Here is a 12,730-nt window from a genome sequence, read left to right as displayed (position 1 = left end):
CCCATTTCTGAAGAAGGGTCTAGGCCCGAAACGTCAGCCTTCCTGCTCCTCTGATGCTGCTTGGCCTGCTGTGTTCATCCAGCTCTACACCTTGTTACCTCAGATTCTCCAGCATCTGCAGTTCCTGCTATCTCTGAGTTAATAAATATCACCTTGTTTGTAAGCCAGGACTGCAGGCTGTGTTGCTGGGTTCCAGCCACTAGATGGTGTTCGTACTAAATAAGGAGCAAAGACCACTGGGGAGCTTCCCGACAAATCACAGCAAACTGGAGAGAGAAAATGGTGGATCCAAATGACCACTATAAGCAGATCAAAGCATAAAACTTTTTTTTTGTGGTTTAAAAGGTGCATTTTCATTCAGATGAGCTCTGTATCTATGCTGTGAGTGGACTTTTGACAACTTTTTAAAAAAAGTTAAATTGGAAAACCGACCAATGGTTATTTTGTTTAAAAGAGAAACAGGTTTAACTTGAAATAACTTAAATTTTAAGTAGGAACGAGGTAGTTTTCCTTCTAACTATTCAATTTACAGGTCTTTACTCACAAAACTTGGTGCTGTTAAGCAAGGAGTTGAAAAGTTATCGGGCGTAGACAGGAATGTGGATTTAAGGTTACAATCAGATCAACATGAGCACATTGAATGGCAGAGCAGACTTGAGGGTCAAAATGGCATACATCTACCCCTTGTTTGTATGTTCATATGTTAGTTTTCCAAATGTTTTGAAGTCCAGGACTATATGTGAATGTTTAATGAGGTTTCCAAGTATCTATCACTGAAAATTTTGACTCTTTACAAATGGCTATCCCTAATTACCATGAACTGCCATTGTAGTGTTGACTTTGCCTCCACCAGGATTTTTACTGGATATGGCAATGCTTATATCTGTTCCCACAACATATGAACTAGGTAATGTGTTCCTGAAAGATTCTACAAATATTTATCATAGCTCCTGTTATATACAAATATCACAAATATTATAATGATGGGCACTTCAGTGTCTGGACTAACAGTAAGCTATTTGATTACAAAGAGTAACTCATTTTCATCATCATACCATGTTTCACATGGATTCACTTAAGATGGTGCGTGAGACCTTGACATCTTAAGGTCACATGCTATGATGCAACGAGCATGACTCTTAAAAGTAAACTACATGCCAACTTGAGAGAGATAAGACAACTGGACTTCAAGTAGTTTAACTTGGGGCAGCTGCCTTGCATAGCCTGGAACAGGTATCAGCATCACACTTGTACCTGGAGTCTAAGGCTTTCACTTAATTTACTTCAATGGTTGTGTTTTTTTTATGACTTCATCCTAAACTCAGTGGTTAACACAGCAGAGAGCAATGCCATCTCACTCTCCTCCACATTCCCTATCACCTCAATTCCCAATAATACCTCAGTATATTGTAGAAAAGAAATCTTCCACATCCTTAGCAAACATCTCCATGTCTAACCAAGTTGCAATTTTATGCCCTTCAATGTATTGTTTTATTCTTTCCATAATAAAATTGATGGGATAGTAGATACAATTGCAGCTTAAGTTGTCAAAAACCTCATCCTAACTATTTCTTTTAGAGGTCATACATGAGGCAACTGAGTTTCAGTTTTCACATTAAAACATACCAAATTGCAGAATGTAATCCTGAAACAATAAAAATCTTGTACTGTAATGTAAATAAAAAAGAATTGACCATATTCAGCCATCTTTATTGTTGGCCTTTATTCTGGGCTGTTTATCAGCTACATTTTATTTTTTGAGTTGTCAACTTTTAGAGAGCTGTGCCAGCTCTTTCTTGAAGCTGTTCATGGTTCTTTCTCATCCCATCAGCTTAAAAGCATAAAGCATAGTGAATAAGTGTGTAGTACTTAGAAATCATGTGAGTTTTTGAACAAATTCCAGTCTTGCATTTTACAAACAAAATGACGAGATCAATCCCATAACGACAAACCTCCATAATAACACTGAAACCTTGATATGCTGACCTGTGATCACTTCAGGTATAGGTCCCTATTGCAAATGCGGAAATATTAAATCGACCTTTAAAATTTACTGAAGGAATTTTGCAGCAACAGATCACCAGGTATCACCAATGTCATCCTGCCTGGGATATTATTACTGTTATCTGTCATAATTTACCAGACAGAATCTCACCAACGATTTTGGCCCAGATTTTCTGACATATAGACAGTCATTTCTGCAGCAAAGTAGGGAGTTGTGTACAGGGTCCCTACAGAATTCCTGACATCGCAAACTCTGAAGGAACTTTCGAGGAAATTGAAGATTCTGATAGGCAATTCCCCAACTTCTGCAAACTACCCATTTAAACTGGAGAATTCATAGGGTCCTACTGTATTCAGTAAACTGTTACTCAGGAAAAGAGTACGGAAAATTCCTGACTATTAAACTGATGTCCTACATACCCATAAATATACCTTCCTCAGATCCCTTACACCATTCCCCCCCCCCCAACCCTGTCACCACTCGTTCTACCCATGTGGAGCTGAAACACCCAGTTAGTGGACCAAAGGTCCCTCCCATCTCCCACCACTGGAACCAAACTCCACTTTCCCTAGTTTTGGACCCACCACCACCACCACAAGACCTGGCTCACCTTGCCCCACAATGCTGTGGGAAGTGGGGTGGAGGTTTGGGGTTGATACAGGGAAGGGTCAGAATGACTATTCTCATTTCACTGGTTAATGGCACCAATTCTGGGAAGTTGGGAATTATTCTGCAAAGATGGGCTCGTTAAAACAGGAGGGGTGCTAAAGTGCAGGCATAAATAGGAAAGCAAAAATCATTTAAACTTAGGAAGACAGGACAAGAGGTCAAACAAAACCCAACAGACAGAGCAGATATAGTAGGAACTGCAGATGCTGGAAAATCTGAGATAACAAGGTGTAGAGCTGGATGAACACAGCTGGCCAAGCAGCATCAGAGGAGCAGGAAGGCTGACGTTTCGGGCCTAGACCCTTCTTCAGAAAGGATAGAGAAGTTAAAAACAGAAGAAGATGTAAATTTTCAAATAATGGAACAGGAGGAAAGTCAAACCATAATCTATAAGCAGGAAAATAACAAGGGGAAATATCATAAATACTACAGAATACTGTGAAAGAGGAAGTGATGGCTGAATTTGCAAAATTCTCACCTCTAACTCAAAAGGTTCTGTGTTCTTTGCACTTCAAAACATAATCTCAGATGACTTTCAGTGCAGTGTTGAGGGAGTGCTGATATGTCAGAAGTGATATCTTTGGATAAGAAATCAAACCAAGGTTTCATCTATGTTCTGATGGCTGCAACAATTTCCTAGCCCTGTTTGAGGTGCAGAGAATTCCCCTCGTACTCTGGCCAGCATCTCTGAAACAAATTCTCTGCTCATTTTTCTTATTTCAATTGTGGAATCTTGCTGTGTGCAAAATGGCTTTCACAATCTCTACGTCATAATAATGAATATCCTTCAAAAGTTCTTAATTATCTGTAAATGTACTTAGAGATGTGCAGAAATCAGGAAATGCATGGTATTAATCCAAATCTCTCTCTCCCTCTCTTTCTTTAACATATTATTTCCCAGAAACTGATAACTATTCAACTCCCTACTTCTTTTCTTCACCCTCCAATCAACCAGCTTCTGACTAAAGGTCGGCATGCTTTGCTCACTACTTCCTGATTTACTTTGTCGTTCCTTTTATTTCTTCCAGTTTACTGTCTGCAACATGGTATTTTTCTTCCTGCAATAGGGTTTACTCAACAAAATAAATCTCAGATGGCTGAGTGCATCAAATGAGGTCCTGTGGAGGAGTGGGTAGAATCCCTACCTCTGAGCCAGGATCACCAGGTTTAAATCCCAATATGGAACTTGATGTAACAAGGTGTAGAGCTGGATGAACACAGCAGGCCAAGCAGCATCAGAGGAACAGGAAAGCTGACGTTTCGGGTCTAGACCCCATTTTCTGAAGAATGGTCTAGACCCGAAAAGTCAGCTTTCCTGCTCCTCTGATGCTGCTTGGTCTGCTGTGTTCATCCAGCTCTACACCTTGTTATATCAGATTCTCTAGTATCGGTAGAACCTACTGTCTATGGAACTTGACCGCCATGGTAAGTAGTTCATGACACAGTCAAACAGGTAGATTATCAACCTTCAAATCCTTCCAATGGCAGACATCAAGAGTGGGCAAATCTCCTGGTCAGCCAGAATCATAAAGGTAGCTGCAGGCTCCCCACGTAAGGAGACAACACATCCAATTTTTTTGCTTGCATGCCATTACTTTGAGGGACTACCAGAGAAAGAGTTTGCACTACAGTTAAATCAAACAATCTGAGACTGTATTCCAAAACATGTTACAACTATAAAATATAATAGTGTTAATTTTAAAAATTTAAAAGACAACAGGGGAAAGCACAATTTGTTATAAAGTCCACATTCAATTGTACATAAAATTATGCATGCAACAAAACCCGACTGACAAGATTCTATCAATTCCCAAGTTGATGCTTGGATTACATTGCCATATTGAGGGAGAGCAATGCAGGAACTGATGATACCACACTGAAGTACTTAGCAGATTTTGCATGACCTTTCATAGTTAGTGACAACAATGAGGAAATTGTTCTGGCACAAGATAAATAATAGCTTCGGTAGTTTACAATTCTTTCAGAGAGTTATTTAAAGATAGATTTACACTTCCTTCATCAAGTGAAGCTAATGATAAATACAGGAGCTTTCTCATCCATTGGAGCCAATTTGTCTGAGCCTGTGAGTGTTATGCAAGGTTTAGTTGTCTGGAGCCAGTCACATCCGTTTGCATTGATAGTCAATATCATGATTTACTCAGCCACTGAACAGGAACACAAGTTTCCACACCCAAAGCATCATAACCTGTTCAGCCCATTTCCTAACTGATTCAGTTATGTTACTGTTAAACAACTGATCTAAAGCTGCTTACAGTTCAATACTTTTATTAAGGCATCTAATGGATAAATTTGTTATAAGTGAGAATCCAACTCTGACATAACAAAACATACTGTAAAAGTAGTCAGTCAGCATGTGTGAAGAGAAACGTCAAGATATGAAGGAGTAGAAATAAGCCTGGGTCCACGACGTACCTGCCACAAGAGGTTTGTGAATTGAAAGCAATTGGTCCTCGGGCCTCGTCTGAACAATTCGAGTGACCTTCTGGGGCAGATTGCTTGATAGAGAGATACAATAATGTATATTGTGGTGTACCAACATTAATCCGGTTTAGTAAATGATTTACCTTTAAGGGATAGACAGTTGATACACTGTGACATTGCTTGTGCAGATGGCAATGCCTTTAAGAGCTAAACTATTATTAAACGTTGATATGTCCATTTACTTCAGCAGATGGTAATGCCTTTAAGGAAGGGATTATTCTTACATATCAGAGTGTTCTTCTGGTTGAGCAGATGTCTGTGCCTTTAAGGGGAGGGGACTGTTGCCATGCACTCGCTGATTCTCCTATTTGAGCAGATGGCTGTGGCTTTAAGGGACAACAACCTCCAAAAGGTCTGATCGATTCTAATTGTATCTCAAGCTTAAACAATCTTAAATCTGAACATAAGTTACGTATCCAATTGATTCCAGTTGCTAGCATTACATTATATTTTGATTTACACTTAATATTTTTGTACAGATTTCAGCAAAAGTGAAATGTCCATTGATTGTGTTTGCTAAATCACATGGAAAAGAAGTGTAGTGTTAGTTTTAGCAGTGTCAGAGCTTAATGCTTCCAAGTATGCAGAAAGATTTCATTAACACTGCAGTGAAAAATTTCACTTCAGTGTTTTACCTATCGTCATAGCAACACCTAAGCCAAGATTTTAAAGTTGCAAGAATTGAGAGTGTTATTAGCCAAAGCAGTATTTGCAGCCTCAGTCCCATCTCAATGCTGCAGTGGTGATGCTGGTCAGAAGCTTGTGAGAAAGATGTCGCACAGTGAGGAATCAAAGTTAGCAGAGTATCAGCCTGTTGGTGGAGACCTTTGGAAATGGTCGCTAGCCAGATAGGTCAGGAATAGGGAGATTCAGTATGGAGGGGATACGCAACCAGGAAGTCTAGACAGAGGAAGCCTTTATCAGTGGCGTCCTTTACCATGCATATAACTGGACCTCATCGAATGGAGATCCAAGTTCTTTCATTGGTGAGTTGAGGTTTTACACCTTTAAGTCAAATCCACAGTTAAAACAGTACACACATCACAGTAACTGACTTGACTTGGTCAAGGAAGGAGGGCTTTCAACTGCCTTATTCTCAACTAATTAAAATGGCAAAGGGCACAAACACAGCACAATCTCCTGGCCAAACTATTCCTGTCCTAATGAGGGGTCAAAGTTCTGTCGTGTGTATGGTGTGCATGCAAGTTGAAACATAATCAATATTTGTTTTTGTAGAAGTTGCATACATGGATAAAGGGACCAAAGGTGAGCAAGTCTAAAATATTAAATACCAGAAAATACTAAAAATGACACCCAAAGGTTTATTGCCAGTGGCCTGAATGTTTGGCATTAGTTCACCAAGAATGACCAAGGAAACAGGAGTGTAAGTAAATGTGTTTATAATGGGTGATGACATTTAAAATTGTGACTTTTTGACCCTCCAATTCACCACTGCATCTACAATGTAATGTGGGAAAAGCAACCGTGGAGATGTGGAATAAGGAGTCAGCTTGTTACCTAAGGACGAAAATATACTCTGGTATATTGAATACATTGTAGTAAATAAGAGGATGATAATTGCATGCATTAAAAAGCAATTGAACGTAACAAAAAGAAATAACAACACACATTGATTGAAATCAAAATCCCTCTCTATTGCCTATTTCTTAACCAAGTTTGATATTATCCCAATACGGTCTACTGATACCTACACGGAATCATAGAACAGTTCCAATACACAAGGAGGCCATTTCGCTGCCACATGGTCTTCAAGGGCAATTTAGCACATCTCGCCACTCAGCCATCCCTCCAAAATGCTGATTTTTGTTTATTATTTTGTAGGTGCTTATTTCAGTTCCCTTCAGAAAGCTACAGTTGCATCAGCTTTCACCACTCTCTGAAGTAATGGATTCCAGATCCTAACCATTAACTATGTATAAATAAAAGGTTTCTCATGTCACAAAACGGTCACAAGCAGAGCTAGAATTTTGGGTACTCTCCTGTCAGAATTGACTCACTAACTAGACAATTATGAATAGGGAGAGTAATGCTTACTGAAGCAACCATCCCTGGGAGTAAGCTAGCTATAAATGTAAAAAAATGAATGGCAAGATAACATGGAAAAGAGTAAATAAAGTGACTATTTATTTCTCTAAAGAGTGAGGAGGAGCACTTAACAGTAAATAATCAGGAAATGGCAAAGAAATGAACAAAGTCTTCACCTCTGTCTTCACTATAGAGGATACAACAGTATTCCACTAATAGCCATAACTCAGAAGATACAAAGAAGAGGGAAATCTATAACTAACATAGTGGCTTAGTCAGAAATCACACAACAGCAGGTTATGGTCCAACAGGTTTATCTGAAATCACAAGCTTTCGGAACGCTGCTCCTCCGTCAGTGAAGTGAAGAGAAGCACACAGGCACAGAATTTATAGGCAGAGAGATCAAAAGATGGTACAAATGGTGTAAGTCGAGTGTCGAGAGCCTGAATAACAAGTCTGTGCAGGTGATCAAAAGTGTCAGATGGTGTAAGTGAAGTGTCAACAGCTAAATAGAAAATGAAAGGATGCAATTAATTGAGACGGAGACATAATTACAAAAAAAAAGATGGTGCTGGAATAAAAGGATAGGTATAAGAGTCACATGCTGAGTGTCTAACAAAAGTAACAAGCAATCCAAAACTGTACAGACTAATTAAAGTAGAGAGATTATAACAAGTTATCAAGGTGATGGTGTCAAAACAGGACAGTAAAGAAAATTTTGCAAATACAGAACAGCATGGTGTGATTGTATGTAACATGATATGGGTACAGAATTTGCTGTCCATTGCTGCTCAGCAATTCTGCATTGTTGGGTATCTCAAAAGCCACCTTGGAGGACTCAAACTTGTGCATGAAAATGTTAGCATATTGGGGTTCATATTTGGTCTCCATGGCTGTTCCGTGTGTCTGGATGAAATGCTTTTTGTTGAAAGTGAAGATGTTGTGGTCGAGGATGAAGCAGATGAGTTGTAGGATGGCATCTGGAAATTGGCAGTTGTTGGTATTGAGTACTGAGGCTGTTGCAGCGAAGCCATCATCTTGGGGGATGCTGGTGTAAAATGCCAAAACATCCGTTGTGGCAAAGAATATTCCTGGTTCAACTGGTCCGTCGGTGCTGAGTTTCTGTAAGAAGTCTGTTATGTCGCGACAGAAGCTGGGGATTCCTTGTATAGTGGATTTCAAGATGCCCTCGACATAGCCAGAGAGGTTCTCACACAGGGTCCTGTTGCTTGATACAATGGGACGTCTAGGTGTGTTGGCTTTGTGTACCTTCGGAAGGCAATAGAAATCTCTATGCGAGAAGGGCATGGGATAAGAGTGCATGGGATACTCTGAAAGTCTGGATCAAAGGTCTTGATGGAGTTGACGGGTGTTGAGGTTGGTTGGCTCGCCAAGCTGGTTTGTTGTTTTACAGACGTTTCGTTACCATGCTTGGTAACATCCTCAGTGCAGCCTCCGATGAAGGGTCAGTGTGTTTTCCCACCTGGTTTTTAAACTCTGGGGTCCGTTGAGATGGATTGCCTCACTTCTGGTTTTCCTTCGTAGTGGAATGTATATGGGGTTGAGTTCAATGTGTTTATTAATGGCATGCTGTGTGGAGAGCCAGGCTTCCAGGAATTCTCATGCTTGTCTTTGCCTAGCCTGTCCCAGGATCTTGATGTTGTCCCAGTCGAAGTCATGGTTCTCCTTGTCCATGTGGATTGAGATGAGTGAGTATTGGTCGTGTCTTTTTGTAGTCAGTTGGTGTTTATGTACTCTTGTTGTTAGTTTCCTTCCTGTTTGTCCGATGTAGTGTTTCTCGCAGTCTCTGCAGGGAATTTTGTAGATGACACCGGTCCTGTCCATGGCGGGGAGTGGGTCTTTAGTTCAGGTGAGCAGTTGTCACAGGGTTGATGTGGGCTTGTGTGCCACTCTGATGCCCAGCAGTCGTAGGAGTCGCTTCATCGGAGGCTGCACTGAAGATGTTACCAAGCATGGTAACGAAACATCTGCAAAACAACGAACCTGCTCGGCGAGCCAATCAACCTCAACACCCACAACCCGAGCTACAGATCTATTCCAAAACCTTAGTGACAGGTGTGTTCTTTGGTCGGATATTGTCTGCAGTGTTTTTAGTCGTTCATTGTTGGTACACTTCTTTGCAGTAGTCTGTTCTATTTTGTATGATTTCTTTGCTGCACAGGACTTCCAACCAATGCTATACACCAGATACATAGACAACATTTTCTTCCTTTGGACTCCTGGTGAGGAATCACCAAAATGACTACATAGCAATATCAACAAGTTTCATCACCATCAAACTTACCATGGGCTATTTATTAGAAACACATGTATCTCCATCAAGGATGGACACCTCAGTACCTCACTCTACCACAAGCCCGTGGATAACCTCATGATGCTGCACTTCTCTAGCTTCCACCCTAAACATATTAAAGAAGCCATTCCGCACAGACAAGCCCTTTGCATACACAGGAACAGCTCAGACAAGGAGGAACACGACAGACACCTAAAGATGCTGAAAGACACCCTAATAAAAACGGGATATGATGCTCAACTCATCGATCGCCAGTTCCAATGTGGCACAGCGAAAAACTGTAACGACCTCCCGAGAAGACAGACACAGGACACAACCAATAGAGTATCCTTTGTCGTCCAGTACTTTTCGGGAGCAGACAAACTACACCATGTTCTTAATAGATTTCAGCATATCAACGATGACGATAAACATCTGACCAAGGTCATCCCTATGCCTCCAATTCTCGCCTTCAAACAATCACCAAACCTTAAACAGACCATCACTTGCAGCAACTACCCAGCCTTCAGAACTACATTGACCATAACACCACACAACCCTGCCATGGCAACCTCTGCAAGACATGTCAGATCATTGACATGGACACTACCATCACACGTAGGAGCACGACAGATACTAATGTGACTTGGCCAATGTTCTCTACCTCATACACTGCAGGCAAGGATGCCCCAAGGCATGATATATTGGTGAAACCATGCAGACGCAATGACAATGGATGAATGGACACCGTGCAACAATCACCAAACAGGAAAGTTCCCACCCAGCCAGGGAACACTTCAGCGGTCAAGGACATTCAGTCTCCGATCTTCGGGTTAGGGTCCTGCAAGGCGGCCTTCAAGATACACAAGAACACAGAATCACCACGCAGAAACTGATAGTCAAATTCCATACCCATGAAGACGGCCTCAACCGTGATCTTGGGATCATGTCATGCTACATATAACCCCACCATACTGTTCTGTATTTGTAAAATCTTCCTTACCGTTCTGTTTTGACACCATCACCATCACCTTGATAACTTGTTATGATCTTTTTACCTTAATTAGTTTGTCTAATTTTGGATGACTCATTACCTTGGTTATGCCCTCGGCACGTGTCTCTTATACCTATCATTTTATTCCAGCAGCATCTTATTTTTATATCTTTGTAATTATCTCTCTGCCTCAATTAATTGCATCCTTTCACTTGTTACATAGCAGTTAACACTTTACTCAGACCATCTGACACTTTTGAACACCTGCAAAGACTTGTTACTGAGCCTGTGAACACTCCACTTCCACCACTTGTACCATCTTTTGATCTCTCTGCCTATAAATTCTGTGCCTGTGTGCTTCTCTTCACTTCACTGATGGAGGAGCAGTGTTCCAAAAGCTTGTGATTTCAGATAAACCGCTTGAACTATAACCTGGTGTCATGTGACTTCTGGCCTTGTCCATCCCAGTCCAACACCAGCAACTCTACATCTCAACATAATAGCATGGATAGAAGATTGACTGGTAGGCTGAAAACTGAGAATATGCATAAATAGGTCTTATTAGGATTGACAGCATGTGGTAAGTGTAGTCCTGCAGGGATCTGTGCTGGATCCTCAACCTTTTACAATTTTTATCAATAACTTAGATAAGGGAAGCAAAAACAGATTAGCTAAATTTCCAGATGACAAAAATATGGTAGGCACCCATGCTATGAAATGGACACATGGAGGAGGAAGATTATTGTAGATAGGTTGAGACAGTGGACAAAAATCAGATGGTGTATAACATGGGAAAGTGTGTAATTCTTTATTTGGCAGGAAGAATAAAAAAGAATATTACCTAAATGAAGAATGACTGTAGAATTCCACAGTACATCCAGATCTAGGTGTTCTAGTGCATGAATCACAAAAAGTTAGTTTGGACAGAATGAAGGAGAATTTTTGTTTTCTCTGAAAAGGCTTGTGCAACTTTTGGAACTGTCTGCTTCCATAGTTGATGGAGGCAGGGTGTTTGAATATCTTTAAAATAGAGTTAGATAGATTGTTGTCAAGGAAGGAAATCTAAGGTTATTTGAATAAAAAGGAATGTGCCATTTGAAACACAAGAGATCACCAATGAACTTTGTGAATGACAAAGCAGACTTGAGGGGCCAATTGGCCTACATCTACTTTTAATTCATTTGTGCATATAGGTATATCGCCCATAGAATGAACGTTATGTAAGATGCTAAAATATGTTGCAATCTTCCAGAAATTGCTTAAAAAAAAATGTCGAGTTTAGTGGCTGAGGTCAGTCAATTCAGCGTTGGTCAGCAATCAAACCATGAACTATTCTGGTCTTGCTGGTTTCTGACCTAGTAATTTTTTTTGCTGGAAGAGTATAGCCTGGGTTTTATGGCCACAGTGACTGTGAAACTGGTAGTATTTGTTGACATTACTCCATTAAGGATATTACTTCTGGAGCTGTTGTCAATGATTCCAGTAAAGCACTGCTGAAATTCCCCAAAGCTGTAACCAGTTGGAAAGCATTGAACTGATGAGGGCTTATAGTATCATCATTGTAAAAACCTTGAAAAAGTGATGCCATATTGAATGAGGTGCAACAGTGTCTTTATCAGCTTATGAAGTTCATAATTGCTGCTGATCAATCCTGAAAGAGTGACTTATATTTGACGAATTTCTTTATTATATTCAGAATATCCAAATTTTTTTAATGTCTGTGATATTTTATTTTCTGCCTTAATATTGTGGATGTCTCTCAATCATTTATCTTGTTAGCCGTAAAATTTAAAACGATAAAAAGATTTGGTAGTTTTTACTTCCTGGTCTGCTATTTGTTAGAATACCTCAATGTGATGGAATGTCATCACTATTGCTGGAAACCTCAGGTCTCTTTGTTATTGAATCACATTCGAACTGACATCGAGACAGGGAAGATCCATGCCACAGTTCACGAGATTTTTGCTAGCAGTTTTCTTTGCTTTCAGTTGCAAGTACCATTGCTTTACAACTGACCAACATAACATTTGTTTTTATTCATTCACGGGGTGAGGGCATTGCTGACTAGGCAAGTGTTTATTGCCCATTCCTAATTGCCCAGAGGGCAGTTGAGAGTCAACCACATTGCTGTGAAACAAATGTAGGCCAGACCAGATAAGAATGGCAGTTTACTGCCCTAAAGGACATTAGTGAACCAGATGGGTTGTTCCAACAATTGACA

Source organism: Rhincodon typus, chromosome 14 (assembly GCF_021869965.1).
Source record: "Rhincodon typus isolate 14 chromosome 14, sRhiTyp1.1, whole genome shotgun sequence".
Taxonomy (NCBI): Eukaryota; Metazoa; Chordata; class Chondrichthyes; order Orectolobiformes; family Rhincodontidae; genus Rhincodon; species Rhincodon typus.
This window is presented reverse-complemented; position numbering follows the sequence as displayed.